At 33.9% G+C, this 24,528-nt stretch overlaps 1 long non-coding RNA gene and 1 pseudogene across 1 annotated transcript; both read right to left on the bottom strand.

The window, feature by feature from the left end:
* Positions 1-93: 93 nt before the first annotated feature.
* Positions 94-10,778, bottom strand: LOC122602368 (annotated as a pseudogene).
* Positions 10,779-11,943: 1,165 nt separating this feature from the next.
* On the bottom strand, positions 11,944-23,577 carry LOC122601938. The gene is made up of 3 exons (XR_006324129.1): positions 23,431-23,577; positions 22,594-22,667; positions 11,944-12,274 (listed from the first exon to the last, which is right to left on the bottom strand). It is a non-coding gene; the product is annotated as an uncharacterized LOC122601938 (long non-coding RNA).
* Positions 23,578-24,528: the final 951 nt, after the last annotated feature.

Raw genomic sequence — 24,528 nt, 5'->3', positions numbered from 1 at the left:
AAGCTTTGTATTGCAAATGCTAAAACATGTCTTTTTTCAACATTAATGCTAAAACATGTTAAGAAACAATATTCTTATTTGTTTTGACAACATTGATGCCAATTTATTACATCCCATTTTGACATAATAACAGGAACCACACATGAAGCTTAAAATCCTTGTGCATACATGACTTTTAATCTGCTAGCATAGACGAAACAATGACAGGGATAACTTCTAAGGGATATTTAGGCAACGACGAAAGCACAGTACCTTCTGTCATATCAACCTCATCGGGTTCTAATCCGTTTGGAAGTTCCCAATTGAAATGATACAAAAGAGTAGCAAGAGCATATTCAACAATACCCATTCCGAAATTGATACCAGGACACCCTCTCCTGCCACCTCCAAATGGGAGGAGTTTATAGTCGGCACCTAAGTAACTTATCAAACTGTTATTAAATCTTTCTGGGACAAAACTTTCGGGATTTTTCCAATAGTCGGGATCTGTTCCACATGCCCATGAGTTTATAATTAATCTTGTTTTCGCTGGAATATCGTATCCATCAACCTGGCAAGCCTCCTTATTCTCTCTTGCAACCAACAAAGGTGGACCATGTAACCTCAATATTTCCTTTACTAGTGACTTGAAGTAAGGCATATTTTGTATATCCAATTCTGTAATTGTATTTCCTTTCACTGTTGCTCTTAGTTCCTTTTGCACTTTCTTCATGATTAGGCTTCCTCATCAGTTCGGCCATCCCCCATTCAAGTGTCATTGTAGTAGTACTAGTCGCACCAAGCAACATATCCTGCGTTAGCGTAAAATATAAAATGAAATTTATATTGTAGAGAAAAAGAATCTAATTTTCTTACACAACAAGCTAACTAACCCGGGTTCAACTCGGTCATATTAGTTAAAGTTTTAGAAAAAATGTATCTTCGCCATTAAAATTGGGATGAAACTGATTGAGCCTATTCCTAAATATCTATGTGATAATTTACTAAAATATTTTTTAGTTTTGATAACTAGAATACATGTACCTTCAAGTTTTTTTTAATTTGTATTAAATATAAGGTTAAAGGTCAAACTACTTAGTATGCATAGACAACAAACAAAAATATATTACTCATAAACCTCAGAATAATATACCTTATGTTTCAAATAGATATAATTAGCTTATGTTTCAAATAGATATAAGTAGTTTATTAACCTGCATGGTATACGGATGACTTAAAAATCTATTATAAAAAACTATTTAGATAATGGAAATTTAAAATACCATTTACAATTTATTCGAGTTTTCAAAAAGAAAAAAAAAACATTTTATATATAAAAGAGTTAATGACATAAATCGTCCCTGTGGTTTACCAAAAAAGTCACCTTTCGTACTTAAAAATCCAAAACCTCAAGGACAGTCTTTTATAGGAGGATAAGGTTCACGTTTGGTCCTTTGACCATTTGACCGTCACCTTCTCTCCGTTAAACCCCCCACGTACTTCCCACGTGAGGGGTATTATAGTCATTTTCACTCTAAAGAACGAAAGGTGACTATTTTGGTAAACCACAGGGACGATTTATGTCATTAACTCTTTACAAAAACCAAAAGGTGTAGTTATTTCTTTTAATAATAATAAAAAAATCATCCTCTTCTTTTCCAATCCCTTTAAACCTTTCCATGGATATATCGATACATCTGCATCTATCTCTTTCTAAGTATAAATCTATAGATATATCTCATTTTGTCACCCCCTCTCTTTATCATTCTCTCTTTCGCTAAGTTACAGTTTGTACATTTTTCTGAAACTGTTTTTGGAGTTTTCGGCTACCTCACCGGAAAACCACACGCTAGACATCAACATCAACAACACCTACCCCACACCTCCATCACCCCATCGGGAAACCACCTGCCATATAAGACCCACACTACCGCCACCGCTAATCATCACACCACCAAAAACCGTCGACACCTCACAATTCACCGCCGTCGTCAGCCTTACTCATCACCAACTCCGTCATGCCCATTCATCACCAGCACTAACGTCAACCGCCACTCGACCCTCCACACCACATCTAGCAGCCGCAAACGGAGACGCACATGTTGTTGTGCTCGCATATCCGTCGGGCACCACACCGCCAGCCTGTATCTAAATCTATAAAAATTTGTTGTCACATTTATATCCGGATCCATATATATCTAATCCGACCACCGCACCCCACCTCCAATCGATATTTATATCCAGATATATACCTATATCTATAAAATCCGATCACCATAATGCTGACCCCCTAACTCCGTCGTCACCATTTATATATATATAGCAGATGACCTGAAAGATTCGACGAAAGGTTCGCCGGTCCGATGGCCTAAAAAAGCCCAGCGGTGGTTTGCAGAAAAGTGATGGTATCCCCATCTTCATTCATTTTTTTTTGTGTTCTCTGCCTTTGATTAATGACAGCCATTTCATTTGAATAGGTGAATGACATTTGATAGATTGATATTCAAATAAAGATATATGTATTATTGTGTTTATGTATGTGTATATGTATTTAATTTTAGAATATCTACGTTTTAAGTAAATGAAACAAAAAAATGAAAAAATATCAGGTTTTTGTAAAGAGTTAATGACATCAATGGTCCCTGTGGTTTACCTAAATAGTCACATTTCATCCTTTATAATGGAAATGACTAAAATACCCTTCACGTGGGAGGTACGTGGGGGGGTTTAAAGGAGAGAAGGTGACGGTCAAATAGTCAAAGGACCAAACGTGAACCTTATACTGCTATAAAGGACTGTCCTTGAGGTTTTGGATTTTTAAGCACGAAAGGTGACTATTCACATGAACGATTTATGGCATTAACTCTATATAAAAATTACATCATAAATAAAAAAAATAAAATAAACTTAAAGGAATGTATTTATGACATTACAAGTAATTAAACAACAAAAATTAAGCTTAAAGAAAAGGTTGTAAAGATGACATATTAGCTATTTTTGTAAAATGTTTATGTCATAATAATTTTCTTTTATTATATATTGTGAAGTGATGGATAAAGAAAACAATTTTTTCTTTTGAACATTAAAATTGAGATATTATTTATATGAACCTGCTAGCGAGAGACTAGGATAAACATACAAAGTTTAGAGGAAGTTTAGAGGAAATAAAGAAAACAAGTACAAATATATTAAAAAAGATTAAAAATCATTAAATCGACATATGAGGCGTAACCTGAACCACAAGTATCTCTTTAAGTATCAGTATATTTAACTAAAAAAATAATAAAATTATAAATGTGTATTTACCTATATATGGTATATCCATTTACTATATATTACTAGTAGATAAAATCAATGCATAGAATAATTAAGTTTTTCATTAGAAACTTTGAGTTATTGTCACAATGGTTCTTGTGGTTGTGGTTGGTCATATTTAAGTTAAATTCCCCCCCTTGCCAACCAACAAAGAAAAACAACTTTATTATTACCCTTTCTAATAATCTTATCTACCAATATATATATATATATATAACAAGTGATAAATTCATTCCTAAATAAACAAGAACTTTTAGATTAATTCCATCTTTGATTTAGAACCATTAGATTAAATTTAATTATTTTATCTTTCTTAAATGACAATATTAATACTTATAATTTTTATGATTATAAAAAAAATACCCCTTTAAATTTAATTTTACACTTTTTGGTTTTCCATCACAATTTATACTTTTTACCCAATAATTTTAATTATTATATATTCAATATATTAATATATTAATAGCTAATATATATCTGAACTAGATTAATACCGGAATAATACGCGGGAAACATATATAATAAATGACATGTTAAAATTTGAAAATATCATAAGTTGACAAATATTTAACCAGGTAAGAATTAAACAACTAGAAAACATGAAGTTATCTTAGTCTTCGATTAAATTCTGGTTAACAGTTATCAGACAGTTCGTTTTTAGGCATAAAGTTTGCTTTTGTAACAAACCTTAGTCATTGTTTCTCATATATATTTGTGCGTTATTTAACCATAGTTTTGAAAATTGGATACAACATTTATTAGAGGTCTCGCTAAATAAGGTTTTCGTTTCTTTGAATATCTTTCATTCATCCGGATAATTTAGTTATACACTAAAATTACTTAGCAAACTAATTATCAATTTATATATCGCATGTTGTGTTAATCAAACTTAAAATTATTCATAATATCATTGCAATTTTCATAAAACTATTTTCCTGATATATAATTATGATAGCTTACTATAGAATCCATATTTGTTTTTTAGTTTTTTTATTAAGAAAGCAGTTTGACTCCGGTCCACGTTTTAAAACATTGATTTAATAAAAACGTTATATGATAAAAATCTTATACAAAAATCCTTATAACCAAATTTTATTCGTTATATGATAAAAATCCTATACAAAATATAACTTAATAGAAACGTATTACATCAAAAAAAAATTTTGTTTTATTGAAATAACATTAAAAATTAGTTTTAAAGATAAAAAAATGATGTAAAATACAAAAATATTAGTTATCATAATTATATCATTAAAAACATTAATTATTAATGTCTACAACTTATATAAGAAAGTAATAATAACTTAAATTTAATAAAATTAAATTAAATCAAAGGGTTAAATAAGGTATACATCATCATCATCATTTGATCTAATAGATGTAAATAAAAAGTTAAAATTCATATAATGGTCCATACTTTTTCAAAAATGAATTAAGGTTTCTCTTTAATATATTTTTAAAGATAATAATAAAATAATACTCTTTATCTTATATCTTATCCAATACAATAATAGTTAATATTATATATATATATATATATATATATATATATAACAAAGCATATTTTAATTGAAATATCTAAGATATGTTTAATTTAAAATATACAGATTAATTTTCTACTAATAAAAATAGTAAGCTATATTTCAAACCATAATAAAGTAAAATTGAATATTAATAATATCATAAAACCTGATATCTAATGTCCAGGTTAGTTAAATTATCAACGACAGTGTTGAGAAGACCAATTTTAGCTTAGGTGAGTGAAAACTTTGGGAACATCGACTTTTAACATTGATCAGCAATTTTGGAGCATGTGGTGACGGAGAAGTTGCGCTCTTTTTAACAAAGTAAAATAAATTATCGAAATTAATGATGTATGATTTAGCTTGTAAATATGCATGACTATTTTGATTACTGTTATAAAAGAGTTTGAAAAAAATATAACGTTTTTACATACAACTATATTATCAATGTAGTGTACATTTACCCAAACAAAAAAAAAACATTTTTTTCCCTATTCTATTAAAAATCAAAACTTTCAAAATTTTTACTCTACCAATAGAGAGGTTTATCTCAAGACTAATGTTTCCAACCAAGTGATGTACTTTCAAATAAGAGGCTTATGACAAGAAAGTCAACGTTTGTATGTATTCTTTATTTATTAATATTTTGTAGGGGTAAAAAATTCAAATATACCATTAAAAAAAATTACATTGTACCAAATTGGAGTCGGACTCCATCCATGCTTATATATCATGATATGACATATGGTTCAAAACTTGGATGCCATGAGGTTTAAAATCATCCATGTGATTCATGTTTCTAAGTTTGCGTTCCTATGTAAAACAAATGGTAATAATACATGGACAAATATATGTTCCTCATTCCTTGAGGCACACTCGATTGCTAACCCCTTAAGATGTTATTAAAGAAGGAGTGAAAATAAGAAAACATTCTGGAATGATCATTGGCTTAATGGTGGCAACCTTGCAACTCAATTTAGAAGGTTGTATGTCTTGGCACTATCGAAATAATGTGCCATGTGTCACATTTTTCATGACATGACATGAAAATCCGAATGACATCGAGATATTTGTGATGATATGGATAAGCAATAACTTTTGGCATTGAATAATTTATTGAATCAGTAAGACTTAATGAACAATACAATAAATGTTTGTGAAATTTTAAAGATCAAAAAATCAAATGTTAATAAAGTAAAATTAAATATTTTAATTCGTTAATTATTACTTTAAAAAAATTATATTTTTGATGTATGTAAATATAAAACTATATTTACTCGCGTATTACGCGGGACAATAATCTAGTCGTATGATATAATAGTTTTGGTATTATCATAATTTCTAATAACTTTATTTCATGGATTTTCAATACTCAATTATTAGTGAACTAATTGTATGGATTTTAATAATATTATTCTCATTATTTATAATAACCCTTGTTGTATGGATGTCATAACTTTATTATTAACATTTAAGACATGCGACTCAACTTTTAAAGATCGAATTTTAATATACTTTTTTTTCTTTAGTTATTATTTCTAATCTTAAACTTAATCTTAATCTTCTTATTTTAATCTTAATCTTAATATATACTATAAGACAGTTAAAATAATAATTTATTAACCAATCAAATCGCTTAATTTCATCAAATTGACTTTTGCTTATGTCATCATTTAAATTAACTATAAATTAAAAATCCTAATAATCATTATCCAAATATATTATTATATTATTATTTATATTATTTTGTAGAAAAAGTCTTATTAATTTACACTTTTTTGTTTTCCATCAATAACTTACACTTTTTAACCCTAAATACTTAATTTATATTTACTTTTAACCATCAACTTGAGAAATTGTTTTAAAATTTATAATCATTTAATTAGTTAAAAAAATTTCAATATATATTAAATATTATCTACAAAAAATTATTTCAAAACCTAATGACTTATTAACATATTAGATTAGATTTTTATAAATTATAAATATTAATATTTAGTTTAATAATTAATATAAACACAATTTGCACTCTAGATACATATCCAAAACATAATATTAGATGACGATATACAACATCTTTATGCTAAACACAATAGGAATCACAAAATATGCGATTGTCACAAAACAAAACACGATTTACAACACAGGGTTACTTGAATACTAAATCGAATTCAATATGAACTCTATTCAAGATTTATTCCATATCTCAAATCAAAAAGGTACATAAATTTCTCTTTTTTTTGTATATTAGGTTTGCGTATTAATGTTTAAAGTTACAATTGTCACTCAAATCAAGGGACCTAATTATTATCAAAGAGTATGAAAACAATCTTAATTGTTATCTAATTATCATAGGACAGGTGATTGAAAATAAACATATGCGTGTTATGGGTCCACATGATTACATACATATACTTGAATGTCAAATACATGATCAAAAGTATGTTTATATTTTAATTCTTAATTATCTTTTATAATAATATCACATTATGAGTACAAGTGGTTTCAAAAAGTTATATAATAGAGATTTTATTATAACATGTGCCTTGTGAAATGAATACGACAAACAATTTCATCAATATGTTTCAGCTAATAATGACGATGACGAATATATGATTATTGTACTACTACTTGCAAAGAGTAACACTTAAAACCCTATATCTTCAAAATTATAAGCTTTTATGACTTAAATGTATGAAGATCTAATATTCATAATATCATAAACCCCGTGTACAGTGTTGGACACGGGTCTAAAATCTAGTAACCTTATTATATGAAAGTTTAAAGAAACCATAAGTTAATAATACCCACTTAGGTGGGTTGGTCAGTGATGTCTTCTAAATCCACTGTGTGGACCGTGAAGGTGAGTTTTTTCTCAAAAACCTCGGGTTCGAGTTTTAAGTTTTTCATCTCAAGGTATTTTTCATGAGTAAGGATTTGGAGGTCCAGCAAATCGCTGGTTAAAATTTTCTTCAGCACGTCTGAGTCGAAACTAACTTAATAATAATAAAAAAAAAAACACCCTTGCTCTAAAGGATGCCATAACTTCTTAGTAACCTTATTTATTTATCTGTGTTTTGAATGATCGATTAGTTGTTATTTGGCTCAAGAATAACATTCAAATTTGTAAATATGCGAACTTCAAACTTAAGCTCCCATGCTACAGCTACTTGTTATCATCCTCACACGTTACCGTGAGGATAAAAATCTCCTAGAATAGTCTCGAACCCAAGAACTTATCAACTATCAAAGGGAAGCAACCCCCACTACTCCATTTGAAAGCGGGCGACACTTATTTATTTACCAACATTTATGACATTAAATTCATAATGAGACAATCAAATAAAAACAAATTTAAAATAAGAAGACGGTATAAATATTTGAAAATTAAATTTTGATGTATTAAAAGTTCATAAAACTAACATAGTGTATAACTAATTATCATTATTTAAGTGTTTAACAACACATTACTCTGTCAAAATCGTGAAATTCATGTTTTTTTGTTTTGTTCATGTAACTTGGATGCATATTCATCAAAATGATGCATCCAACAAAAACGTGATTTTTCTTTTATTTTGACGGATCAATGTGTTGTTAAAAACTTAAATAACGATAATTAGTTATGCAGTATGTTAGTTTATAAACTTTTAATGTATCAAAACGATGTTTTTAAGTGTTTTCACCATATAAGAGTTTTTACCGAAGTGTTACCTAAATTCATATATATATATATATATGAAACGGTTCACGTGAGAACCATTTGAGTTGAAAGAACTATAAAAATTTATATATCATAACTTGATGTTTATATAGTGAAAATTTAAAAACATTATACTATGATATCTTATAACTTTATTCTAAGAATATCATAACTTGTATTATTGTATTAAAAAATATATTTTTATCATAACAAAAGTCCATATCTCAAATTTTATAGTAATTAAAACTACAATTTTTTAATGATATTTGACTTGACTTTAACTTTTAAATTATAAAATAAATGTTAAAAGCACTTTGAGATAGACATTAATGGTGACATTAAATTTCAAAGGTATGTTGCTATATATTCTCATAACTTCTATACAAGAGATTCGGTACTATAGATCGCTTTTAAGCTGCATTAATTAGTTATACATTTAACATAAAATTTAAGAGTGGACTTTTAATATGAAAATGTATAATTTTTTTATGCACGTTAAGTGAAGTCCTAAGAACTTTGTTTAGCATTTTTCTTATAAAATGGGTTTATCACAATTAAATTGACTAGCTGATTACATTTCGTCATTTTTGCATGATTTAGATTGTTAAGTAATCATCAAATTATTTAATTAAAAGTTCGTCCCATAACCATGTTGCACTCTTGAAGTGTTAACTAGATGCTTATATAATGGGTTTAAGTATTAAAAAAAAAGTAATTGGATGAGAATTCATTAATCACATGTATCATTTGGTATCAAGTAATCCCTAACCATGTCATAAATATTATGTATAGATTAAATTTGAAAACATTTAACATAAAGTAAGAGTATTAATTACATATTAATGGTTAGATATAGATATTTAGTGACCCAAAATTAATAATAAATGTTTTACATAGTCAGTTGTTAAGGCTACCAATATCAAAGATGTTTACGGGAAGAATCAAATGATGTTGAGGATGTTTGTGGGGAGGTTGTTGTGGGTGATGATACGAAGGGTGTCCATCCTGAGTGTTTATAGGTAAAATTGTGAAAAATGAAGAGATATGATGTTTGTGTTGACACATACTAATTGTATGTACATATATTGGTTATATGTGGTAATGATGGGTTTATTATTAACGCAAATATAAAAATGTTTGTTAGGAGGATATATATGGAAAGCTAATGTGACATACTAATTAGGTTGTTTATTGTAAAGATAATCCAAACTGACATGAGAGATACCTATTTATGATTAAAAAGATGTTACTATATATATATAGATCAAAGGAAGTTTAGAAGTAAAAGGTTAAGAGAAAATATAATTATCAAAACATTAACAAAAGTTGCAAAATTTTGATGTTTTGATATATAGGTATAAATGCATTTAGTAGATATATACATACCAGAATGACGCCTTTGACATTATCGTTTGTTATGGGAAGATCCAAATCAGCCGCTTTTTGGACTCTTAATAGAACATCAACGAGATCTTCTTGATCATAATTGGCACATGATCTATTTCGGTGTTCTTCCAATATATCTTCCAAGATAATATGAAGTTGTTTTTGCCTCTTCAACCATTTATCTTTCTTCCCAGAAATAACATCAAGGAATTGCAAACTTGGAAAATATGAAGTCAAATTGAAAGCACTCAAAGCTCTATTTATGTCATAGAATACTTCTATGAGCATTTTTCGGTTTTTACATATATCTCCAACTGTGGCCCAACAAATCACATTGTTCACCATCTCTACCAAAATTTCCCTTATTGTAACGGGTCTTCCGGCTGATGATTCAAGAGAAATACACATACGATTAAGCTCCTCTTCTCGAATATAGCTATAGGTTTGGACTCTCTTAGGACTAAGAAGTTCTAATGTGCAAATCTTCCTCATTTGCCTCCAATACTTCCCATAAGGAGCCCATACAATGTCTTGAGCTTTATAAAATAGGATTTGGGAGGCTGTGGTGGTCGGTCTATCAGAGAATATGTGATCGTAGGTCGTTAAAATCTCTTGGGCTAGTCTTGGATTGGATACGACCACGGTAGAAACTTGACCTAGCTGTAAATGCATGAGGGGGGCGCCATGTTTCCTAGCCAAGCTTCTTAGAACTCGATGGGGGGATGCACCTTGAGTTGGTGTATGTTTCCAATAATGGGAAGTTTTGGGGGTCCTGGTGGTAACTTTTTTGATGACTTGGGTTTTATGAGTGCCCAAAAGGCAGTGAAGATAACTAGTGAAGAAGCAATAAGGGAGAAAAAGGGAAAAGATTCCATCACTTTCTGTTCTATTTAGTTGGTTTATTCTTTGGATGTTTGAGGCCTATCAATATATACATAGGCTAGTCTCAAAATTATTAATCAAAGTTAAAAAATTAGAATTTAAATATATTAAATAGATATACCAAAATCAACTTGAAAATTTGCTAGCTGAATAGCCACCTCATCGGTCAAAATACTCCTAAAATTATCCGCCCAAAGAAGAAACATACGAAAATTAACTCCATATAAATATTGATTCCAGTTTACCTCATTTTTTTCAACTTTAGTTAAATAAAAAATTTACAGTTTCTTATATTCTAAAAGTGTAAACTATATAAAAGTATAATTAATTATTTTTAAATTGGGTTAAAGTGTAAATTGGTGATGAAAAATCAAAAAGTGTAAGTTAATTATTTTAAATTAGGTTAAAGTGTAACTTGGTGATGAGAAACCAAAAAGTGTAAATTAATTGTTTTAATGGGGTTAAAGTGTAAATTGGTGATGAAAAACCAAAAAGTGTAAATTAATTTAGATTAATATCAAAAAATTAGAAGATTAATAAGAAGGGAGGATTAGACTCAAAGAGGTGGATTAGAGGTGCCAAGTATACCCCCAATCCCTCTTTTAGTTATATTATAGATATATTGAATTATAGATAGAGTCATAGAGAGATAGTGAGTTTCAGGTTACTGAAGTGTTTTAAGGTGTCAAACGTGTGAAGCATTAATAATTTAATATATATAATATTAAACTTAAATATTATGAGTACTAACATACAACATACAGTGTCGATAGGAAAATATATATAAGTTTAATTTTCTTACTTGTATGTTTGTGTTTTTAAGATCCATGTCAGTTTTCAAAAACTAACATGTATCTTAACTTCATCTTTACCATACATGGTCTCGTTAAAGGCAACGCCTATACCATATCTAATGTCACACCCCGTTGTAGCGGAAATACAGGGTTAACAAACTAATTGCATACTAACCAAAGGCTAATAGAAAATACATCAATTTAATACCAAATACAAGTCTAATACAAGTACAATCGTTCAAATATGGACCCTAGAATACGGATACAAGTCATCCATATATGGAATTGGGCCCACTTAATACAAGATAAATATTTGGACCGTCTAGTACAATTAGAACTAAGAACATAATAGTCCTACAATGTCTGACGCTAATTATACGTCCAAAGTCAAATGAATGGCCCTATAATGCCAAGATGATCCAAGACTTACTGTTGGTTACCTGAAAAGCATGAAATTTGAGAGGATCAACTATCGAAATAGTTGGTGAGTTTACAGTGTGTTTGACCAAAGTTTAGTCGTCATTGAGAATACACAATGACATGTAGTTATTTAAGACAAGACAGCCGGGAGCAAAATCCGACAATATATAATGACAGTCCAGACCTAAGTCCGACAATATGACTAATATGCCTCGCACAGGATTTCCCGTCTAAAGTGGGATGCGGACCACAACCATGACAGTCAGGAACAAAATCTGACAAGACAACCATTAGGATCTCATAATGGTAATAACTACATAAGGGGAACATTTTAGTCTGTCAAACACATAAACATTTAGTCAGCCGACAACATGGCAAGTCTAAGTCACATAGAACAAAATTTCATAAGACATGTGATGGGTGTATGTTTTTTATTTATTTCCTAGTCTTTAAAATTTATGTTGTACAAGTAACTATCTAAACTAACACACACTTTAACGAGTAGCGAACCGGGTCAGTTGAGTATAGCCTAGTGGTAAATTACAGGATCGTTTGCAGGGACGCGTTCCGTTACCTAATCTAGTAGTACGTGTAATTCTAGTTTGTTTGGGGGTTTGTCACTAACTCCTAATAAACTAATTTTTAGCAATTAAATAAGAAAATATAACCAAATGCTTTGCAGCAAAAGGCTACTCTGAAAATAGTTTTGAAAGGACGAATATCAGTAATTAAATTAAAATACTTGTTTGGCATCTCCGATCTCATGGTACGACCAAATACTATCCTACTGGTTTGTTAGCCTGTTGGAAACTTAATCACGGTTCAGATTCTCGTTAGATTCACTTTACCTAAGTAGTAGTGTTGTCGCTAGACTCACACTACCCTTTAAAACAAATGCTCGCTAGATTCATTGTTTTAAGTATTATGACCTAAAGTTTGTGTTACTAATTCATCTTTTAATTATCCGGCTCTTAAGCCATGACCAGATATAATTCCCTCCGGTGACCACAGTGCTCGTTTCCAAGTCAAAGGATCGCGTCTGGTATTGTTAAGCTTCATGTTCAATTCACCCTAGTTACTATGGTTCTAGATCCCTCGGTTACAAGTGAATCACTTTTTACTTCTAGTTATAGACCGACTAGTTGTTTTCTGTCCTAGCATATTAGTCCTAGTACATGATCATAGACAATCATCAGAATTAAACTAATATGTTCAGATATAAAACCAATAGCAACATGAATTACTAATAAACATGGATCTACGATAAACAGTAAAGCACACTCCAACAGAATCTAAACAAACACAGTAAAATAATAAGCGTCTACATGATCACATTGATCCAAACAAGTATTCAGCCTACTAGCCTAGCATTATTAAAGGAATAACAAAGTCTGAGAATATAAAAGACATAGTTCAAAGACAAAGAGTAAATAAAGATGAAAGATTTAGACCAAGAGTGAAGATCGGAAGGTGTTTAGATGCTCCAAAACCTTCTTGGAATCTGCAATTTCAATCTAGGGTTATTCCTGGGCGGCTAGGGCTGCTGAATCGGCTCTCTCTTAGGGTTTTGAGGGTTAGTTCGACTTAAATAGGTGTTTAAGTCGGTTACTGATCTGGGCCGACCAGCGGCGCTGGCTAATGGGCTAGCGGCGCTGGTGAAACTTCGAGCGGTCGCTGGTGAAGCTTCGAGCAGCGCTTGTGGTTTGGAGAGTGTTCGCTGGTGAGCACCAGCGGCGCTGGGTATGTGTCCAGCGGCGCTGGTGGCTGCTGTCTTGCACTTGAGTCTTCGTTTGGCTCCCGAACCACTTCCTTGTGTCTTGTAACTTCACAGGCTTCCTTCTTGAGTCAGTTGATGTCATTTACCCTTTCTCGCATCTTCCGGGAACCTGCACAAACATATCATTCATTAAGTATCGATAGTTCCGGAATATTAACTTATTTAAGCATAGAAATGAAGCCTTTCTTTAGGGGTTTTTATCACAAAATGGACGCTCATCAACATGTATACACATTTTCAGACAGCCGTCAACATGGCAAACATAAGGCAAATAATTTAAGTAGCCAAATCACATGACATAGACAAAGAAAAATCATTTATAAAGTAGTCGTGTATACAACAGTACATGCTTTTCATGCCCAAAGTAAAAAGGAAAAAGGGCGCCATAAACTCACCTTAGCGGTCAAAGAGCTAAAACTATGAGTAATCCGAGAAAATGAGCAGTCTAGTCTCCATGTCTATCCAAAACCTAGGATATGAGTACCAATGGCGAGGATCAAATCTCACGACGACAAGTATCCTACGTATAACTACTTAGCTATAGACCCTAGAATGCGATGACCAAGAATGTGATTTAATGTTCAATATATATTTGACTCAAGTTACTAATGTCATTGACATTGTCATTGCCAAGTGTCCATAATATACACCTTACTAGTTAGTCTATATCATAACTCAAGTTCATCTTTTGTCCCTAAATTTGAATGGAAAATCAAAGTGTTTAAATGTGTGTTTTAACAAGTTTGATACTCTTTTTATGATGATATAAGACTAGTAAATAAGTGTTAGATCATTAGAAGTCGACCGATAACCGAACGAAAACGCTAAGGGAGGACGGGGGATTGGCGGACGATCTGCCGGATGATCCGCCGGATGATGTGATGAACACGGATCATCCGTCAGTTCATCAACATCGTACGCAGATTACGAAAAACAAGAAAACGGGTTTTGAGTGCAGTGTTTGACCATTTGCTGTAACCAAATCGTTTTGAACTCAATTCCTTTCATTATAACAAGTATAAACATGTTCACTAGACCTGGGAACAACCCATATCGCTGACCATTTCACCCATTCAACCATTTTGATTTCAAGACCCATTTCAAACCAAATTTCCATTTATCATCAAAACCCTAAATTTACATTTAATTTAAAGGCTTCTAATTCCATTAATAAAACTGAAAGAAACCCTTAATTGAATTTAAATCAAATCAAAAGTTTGAAGAAAATGTTGACTTACCAAAATTTGATATTCTTGAAATCCACCAAATAATTAAACCCTTATTAATTTCCCTTTGATTTCTCCTTTCCAAGAATTTGATTTGAGAGGAAAAACTAGTATGTGTTCTATGTGTGTGTGTTTGTGTCGACAGTAGCAAAGAAAGAAAGAGGGAAAGGTTTTTGGTGGTTCTTTTCCTACCACACAAACAAGGACCGGCCTATGTGGCCCTTTTTTGAGATATTTTTGTACCATTTATTCGGTAAAATGCTTACGATTAAATACCGTTTGACCAAATGGTTATAATTTAAAGTAAAGGTATTTTCCCTCGTCTCATTTTAGTTAAGACAAGTTAATAAAGTTTCGTTAAAGTGAACTTTAAAATATTAAGTCTAGACAGTCTAATTACTGTGTATTATTATAACCTTTAAATATTTATTAAAAGTTATTTTTTAAGACTCGACATTCGTCTAAATAGCTAATAGTCTACGTCATGAGGATACTTCTAATTGAACTATATCAAATGTTCAATTATCTAATAATTTCCACGTCTATAATTCTCCAAATTAGACGAAATTATAATAATGATCGAGATTAAGATTAACCCATCGTTAATAAATTTCGAGTTGTCACAGCATCCCCGACTTCTAAGGATTTCGTCCCGAAATCAAGTCTTGCTCAGTAAAAAGATGAGGATACTTATCCTTCATATAGTCCTCACGTTCCCAAGTCGAATCAGGTCCATGTTTCGAGTTCCAACGAACCTTGACCAACTTGATGCGACTACGTCTAAGTTGTTTGAGCTGTTGATCTACAATTTCAATAGGTTCCTCAACGAATTGAAGAGAGTCATTCACTTGCAACTCTTCCACAGGCACAACCAATGTTTCATCAGTTAAACATTTCTTAAGATTCGATACATGAAATGTGTGATGAACATGTTCTAGCTCTTGGGGTAAATCGAGCTTATATGCTACAGAACCAATCCTTTGAATAATTTCAAATGGTCCGATATATCGAGGACTAAGTTTCCCTCGCACGCCAAAACGGGCAGTGCCCTTCCAAGGTGACACTTTCAACATGACTTTATCTCCCACTTGAAACTCAAGTGGTTTTCTTCTACGATCTGCATAGCTCTTTTGGCGATCCTGAGCCGCCTTCAGTTGTGCTCTAATTTCAACAATTTGATCAGTAGTCTTCTGAACTAGTGCATATTTGTACAATCGACGTTCGCAAGCATCAAGCGAACAAACAGGAGATTTACATTTTCATCCATACAAAGCCTCATAAGGTGCACATTTGATGCTAGCGTGATAGCTGTTATTATACGAAAATTCAGCCAATGGCAAAAAGGTATCCCAGCTACCCTTGAAGTCATTGACACATGCCCGAAGCATGTCTTCCAACGTGTGGATGGTACGTTCACTTTGTTCGTCAGTTTGTGGATGGTAAGCCGTACTCAAATGCAATTGAGTGCCTAGGGCGTCTTGAAAATATCTCCATGATTGTGAAGTGAAACGACCATCACGGTTAGAGATTATAGACAAAGGAATGCCATGAAGAGACACAATCTTTTCAATGTATAATTGAGACAATTTCCTTATCTTCCAACTCTCTCGAATTGGAATGAAATGAGCAGACTTCGTCAATCGATCGACGATGACCCATATAGTATCATATCCTTTCAGGGTTCGAGAAAGCTTAGTGATAAAGTCCATAGTAATCTCTTCCCATTTCCAGTTAGGAATTTGGGGTTGTTGGAGCAGCCCAGAAGGCTTTTGGTGCTCCGCCTTGACCTTTGAACAGTTTAGACATTTTGAGACATAAGTGGCGATATCTCTTTTCATGCCAGGCCACCAATAAAAGTCCTTTAGTCCATGGTACATTTTGTCAACTCCAGGATGGATCGAATACTTAGATCGATGACTCTCGTTCATTAAAAGTTCTCTAAGTCCATTATACTTAGGAATCCACACTCTACCCTTAACATGTCGGATTCCATCGCCATCCATTTCAAACAAACGTTCAGCATTCCACAATGCTTATTTGTCGATACGCCCTGGCTGTAGGGCCTCGTTTTAATCGTCCAAGACTCTATCCCTTAAAGACGAGCCAAGATAAAAACTTGCTCTTTTTATGACAGATAGTGAAACTCTATCCTTTCGACTTAGTGCATCAACAACAACATTTGCTTTGCCGATGATATTTGAGTTCACAGTCATAGTCACTGAGTAATTCTACCCATCGCCGTTGTCTCGTATTCAACATTTTCTGATCGAAGATATGCTGAAGAATTTTGTGATCCATGAATACAGTACACTTGGTACCATACAGATAATACCTCCAAATCTTTAAGGTAAAAACAACCGCTCCAAGTTCAAGATCGTGGGTTGTATAGTTCTTTTCGTGGATTTTGAGCTGTCTAGAAGCGTAAGCAATGAACTTACCTTCCTGCGTAAGTACACATCCCATGCCCAGATGTGAGGCGTCACAGTATACCACGAAATTTTCAATGCCATTTGGTAATGCTAGAATAGGAGCATTACATAGCCTGTCCTTTAATGTCTGAAATGCCTTTTCTTGGGCATCCTGCCAAATAAATTCCTTAGTCTTCTGAGTTAACAGGGTCAAAGGTTGAGCAACCTTTGAGAAATTCTCAATAAATCTCTTGTAATAGCCCGCCAGTCCAAGAAATTGACGAATTTCTGTCGGAGTCTTAGGGGCTTCCCACTTCTTTATTGCCTCAACCTTAGATGGATCCACGTGGATTCCATCTGCATTCACTACATGACCCAAGAAGTGTACTTCTCTAATCCAGAATTCACATTTTGAGAACTTTGCGTACAGTTCTTGATCCTTGAGCAGTTGCAGAATGGTCCTCAGATGACCTTCATGCTCGTCCTTAGTTCTCGAGTAGATCAGTATGTCATCAATGAACACGATGACAAACTTGTCTAGATATGGTCGACATACTCTATTCATTAAGTCAATGAACACAGCAGGTGCATTGGTTAAACCAAATGGCATAACCAAAAACTCATAATGTCCATAACGAGTTCTGAAGGCTGTTTTCAGAATGTCCATCTCTCTGACTCTGAGTTGATGATACCCAGATCTGAGATCGATCTTGGAAAAGTGTGATGCACCTTCCAGTTGGTCGAACAAGTCGTCAATACGAGGTAATGGGTACCTGTTCTTGACGGTCAACTTGTTCAATTCTCTATAGTCAATACACATGCGCACGGAGCCGTCTTTCTTTTTCACAAATAGGATCGGAGCTCCCCAGGGTGATGAACTTGGACGGATTAGTCCTTTTGCTAACAACTCTTGAAGTTGTTTGGACAATTCTTGCATTTCTGATGGCGCAAGGCGATAGGGTGCCTTGGCCACGGGTGCAGCTCCAGGGACTAAGTCTATTCCAAACTCGACTGGTCTGTGAGGTGGAAGTCCAGTCAAATCTTCGGGAAACACCTCCGGAAAATCTTTAACTATTGGAATATCTTGAATGTCTTTACCCTCTGGCTTCCTTCAATTCCTTCCCTGACTTGTCTCCTTGCACTATCAATGTTTCGTCATTTGGCAGTGGTATTCTCACAACTTTCTCATAACACCCAATATCAGCGCGAACTCTAGACAGCCAGTCCATACCAACTATCACATCAAAACTTCCTAGTTCTATGGGAATCAGATCTATCTTAAAGGTTTTACCAGACAATGTTAAACTACAATCTACCAAATGATCTCTAGCAACAATCTTTTGACCGTTTGCATATTCGACAATATAAGTTTCTTTCATGGGGATAGCTACTACATTAATTCGAGACTTAAATTCTAAGGATATAAAACTTTTATCAGCACCAGAGTCGAATAACACAAAGACATAATGATTATTGAGTATGAATGTACCTATCACAACGTTGGGATCACGTCGTGCATCAGCAGCATCCAAAGCAAACACTCGTCCTCTTCCTTGTCCTCCTTGATTCCTTCCCTGATTCCTAGCTTGATTGTTCCCTGCATTGTTCCTGATAGGAACTATAGCATTGTTGCTCAGGGCTTGTTTGAGTCGTGGACACGCAGGTCGCATATGGGTTTCACTCCCACATTCGTAGCATTGACGGGGTGTCTTGTCCCTACAGAACTTTGCCAAATGTCCTGTCTTTTTACAACGGTGACAAGTAGGGCAGTTTCCCTTGTGATGGAGGCCACACCTATTACACTTTGGGTCTAAGCCGGTGTACCTCTTGACATCCTGAGCAACCACAGCAAAGTTTCTAGCAGTCCTAAACCTCTTGCCATTTCCACCGTTGCCAAAACCACTACCAGAGGCATAATCATTCCTTTTCTTGTTCATATCAGTTCCAATAGAAGAACCAGTGGTTCTTTTCAAGTCTATCACCATCCGGTTGGTGGCACTAACTGCCGCTTGAAGAGTCAAAGGATTAAAAGCTGCTACCAACCTTCGGACATCAGGTGACAAGCCATAACAGTATCTTTCGATCAATTTCTCCTCCGTATCTACCATACGAGGAACTAGCCTTGCCAATTCATGAAAACGAGTTGTGTATTTCTCGTTGTCTAATCCGACCATACTATGATTCTAGAATTCACCTTCCATTTTTTGTACTTCTTCTCGAGGACAGTACTTTTTCATCAACATCCTTTTAAAGTTCAACCAAGGTATGCTATTAGCCGGCTCTCGACCACGAGTCCTTATCTGCTTGTTCCACCATGACAAAGCGTGCTTTTGAAATTGAGAGGCAGCATATTCCACTTTGTGCTCTTCGGCACAACGGCTAATATGAAGCACCGCCTCTATGCTCTCTAGCCAATTGATTAGGCCGACAGGACCTTCGGTGCCATGGAACTCCTTTGGCTTGCAATAAGTGAAGGTCTTAAAGTCACTCCCGTGCAGATGAACTCGAGGAATAAGTTGTTCAGCAGTAGGTTCCACATTGTTACTATTGTCAACATGATGATTATTATTGGCGTTCATACTCGCTGTGATCTGAGCGACTAGAGTAGGCATGGCGGCCAATAGTGGTTGTGTCACAAATGCCGCCATATTATTTTCCCCGCCAGCAGGTGGGGTAGATCCAAGACCAGTGTTCACATTTGCAGCAACAGTTTCTGGTCCTTGTTGGATCACAGGCTCTTCCTGTTGAGTATCATTAGGTCTACGAGTTGATCGAGTAACTCTCTTTGGAGCAGTCTTCTTAGCTGGAGTCTTTTTCTGGGTCTTGCTTCTCCTCTTAGGAGCCATAAGTCTATGACATGAACAAAAATGTCATTTAGAGATTTCCATGAGAAGTTATATAGAAAGTTGCTTTGAAATATAGATGATAGTACAAATACAAGTCAAAATCTGTTGACTTGTATGAACTCATGTACTAAACAAGACAAGAAATATGAAACATCATAATTCTAGAGTTAAAATGAACAAGTGACGTAGTTTGAACAAGTATATAAGTCAAAAGATGATCGTATTTCATTGATGCCCAAAATTTACATAGTCAGATCGATATGGTTCAAAGACATGTGGGAACTACATCCACAATGATAATTTACATAGTCGGACCAGCACGACTCAAAAGACATGTGGGAACTACATCCACAATGATAATTTACATAGACGGACCAGTACGATTCAAAAGACATGTGGGAACTACATCCACAATGATAGACTGCAATTTAGGGTTTAGGTACAAAATATGAGTTGTTATCTGTTTTAGGCTTACAATACATAACTACTATAGATTACATCTTGATAAGAACGACGATCAGCAAAGCCATGACCAAAACCACCAAGACTGATAGTATCCATATCGCAGTCCAGATAGTCTCCTTCCCCTCCTTAGCAACAGTCAAAGCATCAGAAGCACTCTCCTTCCCCTCCCTAGCAACAGTCATAGCATCAGAAGCATGCTGATAAGCTCTAGTCAATCCTTGAGCTTGATTCTCAATAGCCTCTCTAGTATGGATGAGAGAGTTGTTCATCCTTGACATTTGTCGGAGAGCATATTCCGACCTATAAGCTTCAGTTGCAACGAGCATAACAAGATTGGGGTTGTAAACAGGCACTCTGGAGGGACCCGCAGCATACGGATCGCCCAGGAAGAATGAAGGACCAAACCCAAGGTTGTCCTGGACTGGTGTAGAAGGACCAGGAGCATTAGGATCTCGAGGAGCATAAGGCAGACGAGCTCCCTCGATAGTTCTCCTCTGATATGGAGCTACCGGTGATAGAGGTGGTTGAACATGGATAGACACATGCTCATTTCCAGATTCACTGGACGATGATACCAGATTAATAGGGCGAGATTCATTGCCCGAAGCCTCCATTGGTTCCTCTTCAGAAGAGTTAGGAACACGGGGAATAGAGTTAGCTACCACAGGAACTCAAGTAGTACCAGGAGCAACAACATAAGAGCTAGCTCCGTCCGACACGATAAGTCTGAAAGGTAGACAACATATCCGTATAAGTCTAATGGATGAGACAATATGAGTCAAATGACTGAAACAGTACGCAATACATGAGTTTTTAAAGAGATCTTCGTCTAAATGTATACACATACGATTTGGGTTTCTATTTCTAACATACCTTCAATGTTTATATATAGGGTCACCCGCAACCTTCCTACCACATCTACAGTATGTTATTAATATAGTCCAAATTATCACGTATATACAAAATCTAGGATATTTATTTCGAGCCTTATATTATTTTACATAATCGGGACGTAGTTGATCAGGTTAGGTCTAATTATAGACAAATAATATAACTCTTGAAATAAGTATCCTAAACCTTAATAGACTTAGATTTCCTTTTGAAACGACAATGGCTATAGATTGAGTTTTTCCTCCGGAAAAACTCTGTATTAACTATAACCTTGGCTCTGATACCAATTTTTGTCACACCCCGTTGTAGCAGAAATACAGGGTTAACAAACTAATTGCGTACTAACCAAAGGCTAATAGAAAATACATCCATTTAATACCAAATACAAGTCTAATACAAGTACAATCGTTCAAATATGGACCCCAGAATATGGATACAAGTCATCCATATATGGAATTGGGCCCACTTAATACAAGATAAATATTTGGACCGTCTAGTACAATTAGAACTAAGAACATAATAGTCCTCCAATGTCTGACGCTAATTATACGTCCAAAGTCAAATGAATGGCCCTATAATGCCAAGATGATCCAAGACTTACTGTTGGTTACCTGAAAAGCATGAAATTTGAGAGGATCAACTATCGAAATAGTTGGTGAGTTTACAGTGTGTTTGACCAAAGTTTAGTCGTCATTGAGAATACACAATGACATGTAGTTATTTAAGACAAGACAGCCGGGAGCAAAATCCGACAATATATAATGACAGTCCAGACCTAAGTCCGACAATATGACTAATATGCCTCGCACAGGATTTTCCGTCTAAAGTGGGGTGCGGACCTGAACCATGACAATCAGGAACAAAATCTGACAAGACAACCATTAGGATCTCATAATGGTAATAACTACATAAGGGGAACATTTTAGTCTGTCAAACACATGCTTTTCAAAGTAAAAAGGAAAAAGGGCGCCATAAACTCACCTTAGCGGTCAAAGAGGTAAAAGTATGAGTAGTCCGAGAAAATGAGCAGTCTAGTCTCCACGTCTATCCAAAACCTAGGATATGAGTACCAATGGCGAGGATCAAATCTCACGACGACAAGTATCCTACGTATAACTACTTAGCTATAGACCCTAGAATGCGATGACCAAGAATATGATTTAATGTTCAATATATATTTGACTCAAGTTACTAACGTCATTGACATTGACATTGTCATTGCCAAGTGTCCATAATATACACCTTACTAGTTAGTCTATATCATAACTCAAGTTCATCTTTTCTCCCTAAATTTGGATGGAAAATCAAAGTGTTTAAATGTGTGTTTTAACAAGTTTGATACTCTTTTTATGATGATATAAGACTAGTAAATAAGTGTTGGATCATTAGAAGTCGACCGATAACCGAACGAAAACGCTAAGGGAGGACGGGAGATTGGCGGACGATCTGCCGGATGATGTGATGAACACGGATCATCCGTCAGTTCATCAACATCGTACGCAGATTACGAAAATCAAGAAAACGGGTTTTGAGTGCAGTGTTTGACCATTTGCTGTAACCAAATCGTTTTCAACTCAATTCCTTTCATTATAACAAGTATAAACATGTTCAATAGACCTGGGAACAACCCATATCGCTAACCATTTCACCCATTCAACCATTTTGATTTCAAGACCCATTTCAAACCAAATTTCCATTTATTATCAAAACCCTAAATTTACATTTAATTTAAAGGCTTCTAATTCCATTAATAAAACTGAAAGAAACCCTTAATTGAATTTAAATCAAATCAAAAGTTTGAAGAAAATGTTGACTTACCAAAATTTGATATTCTTAAAGAAAAGATGAAGATGATGGTGATTCCTTGAAATCCACCAAATAATTAAACCCTTATTAATTTCCCTTTGATTTCTCCTTTCCAAGAATTTGATTTGAAAGGAGAAACTAGTATGGGTTCTATGTGTGTGTGTTTGTGTCGACAGTAGCAAAGAAAGAAAGAGGGAAAGGTTTTTGGTGGTTCTTTTCCTACCACACAAACAAGGACCGGCCTATGTGGCCCTTTTTGAGATATTTTTGTACCATTTATTCGGTAAAATGCTTACGATTAAATACCGTTTGACCAAACGGTTATAATTTAAAGTAAAGGTATTTTCCCTCGTCTCATTTTAGTTAAGACAAGTTAATAAAGTTTCGTTAAAGTCAACTTTAAAATATTAAGTCTAGGCAGTCTATTTACTATGTATAATATATAACCTTTAAATATTTACTTAAAGTTATATTTAAGACTCGGCATTCGTCTAAATAGCTAATAGTCTACGTCATGAGGATACTTCTAATTGAACTATATCAAATGTTCAATTAGCTAATAGTTTCCACGTCTATAATTCTCCAAGTTAGACGAAATTATAATAATGATCGAGATTAAGACTAACCAGTCATTAATAAATTTGAGTTGTCACATCCAACAACTACAATCACTTTGATCGCCGACCATGAAATTTATATCATTCCCAAATGCATTTCACGTCCGTTCGGTTAAAGGCTAAGCTTGAAGTATTTCACAGTTTCCGATGGTAGTGGTGGTTTGGCAACGAGGGAGGGAGGAAGGTCGGTGGTGGTGGTTGTGGTGGTCGGGAAGATATGAGATACCGGAAATGGGTTTTTAATGCCTTTGCACGCTTCGCATGATAACACATTCACACTATAACCTTCTCATATTTATAGTGTTGTTTATTAAACAAGTGTTAAAGTAAAATAAATAAAATAAGATATTGACCGTTGGATCATAATAAAATCAATTCACGAATATTTAAAAAGCCCAAATATATACTGCACGAATATTTTTATGATGTGTCGCGATTTTTACTAAATCTTTTTTATTTGTATTATTTTAATACCTATACATTTTAATACCAA

Source organism: Erigeron canadensis, chromosome 5 (genome assembly GCF_010389155.1).
Source record: "Erigeron canadensis isolate Cc75 chromosome 5, C_canadensis_v1, whole genome shotgun sequence".
Classification (NCBI taxonomy): domain Eukaryota; kingdom Viridiplantae; phylum Streptophyta; class Magnoliopsida; order Asterales; family Asteraceae; genus Erigeron; species Erigeron canadensis.
The sequence above is the reverse complement of the archived record's forward strand: the minus strand, read 5'-3'. Positions and strand labels throughout refer to the sequence as shown.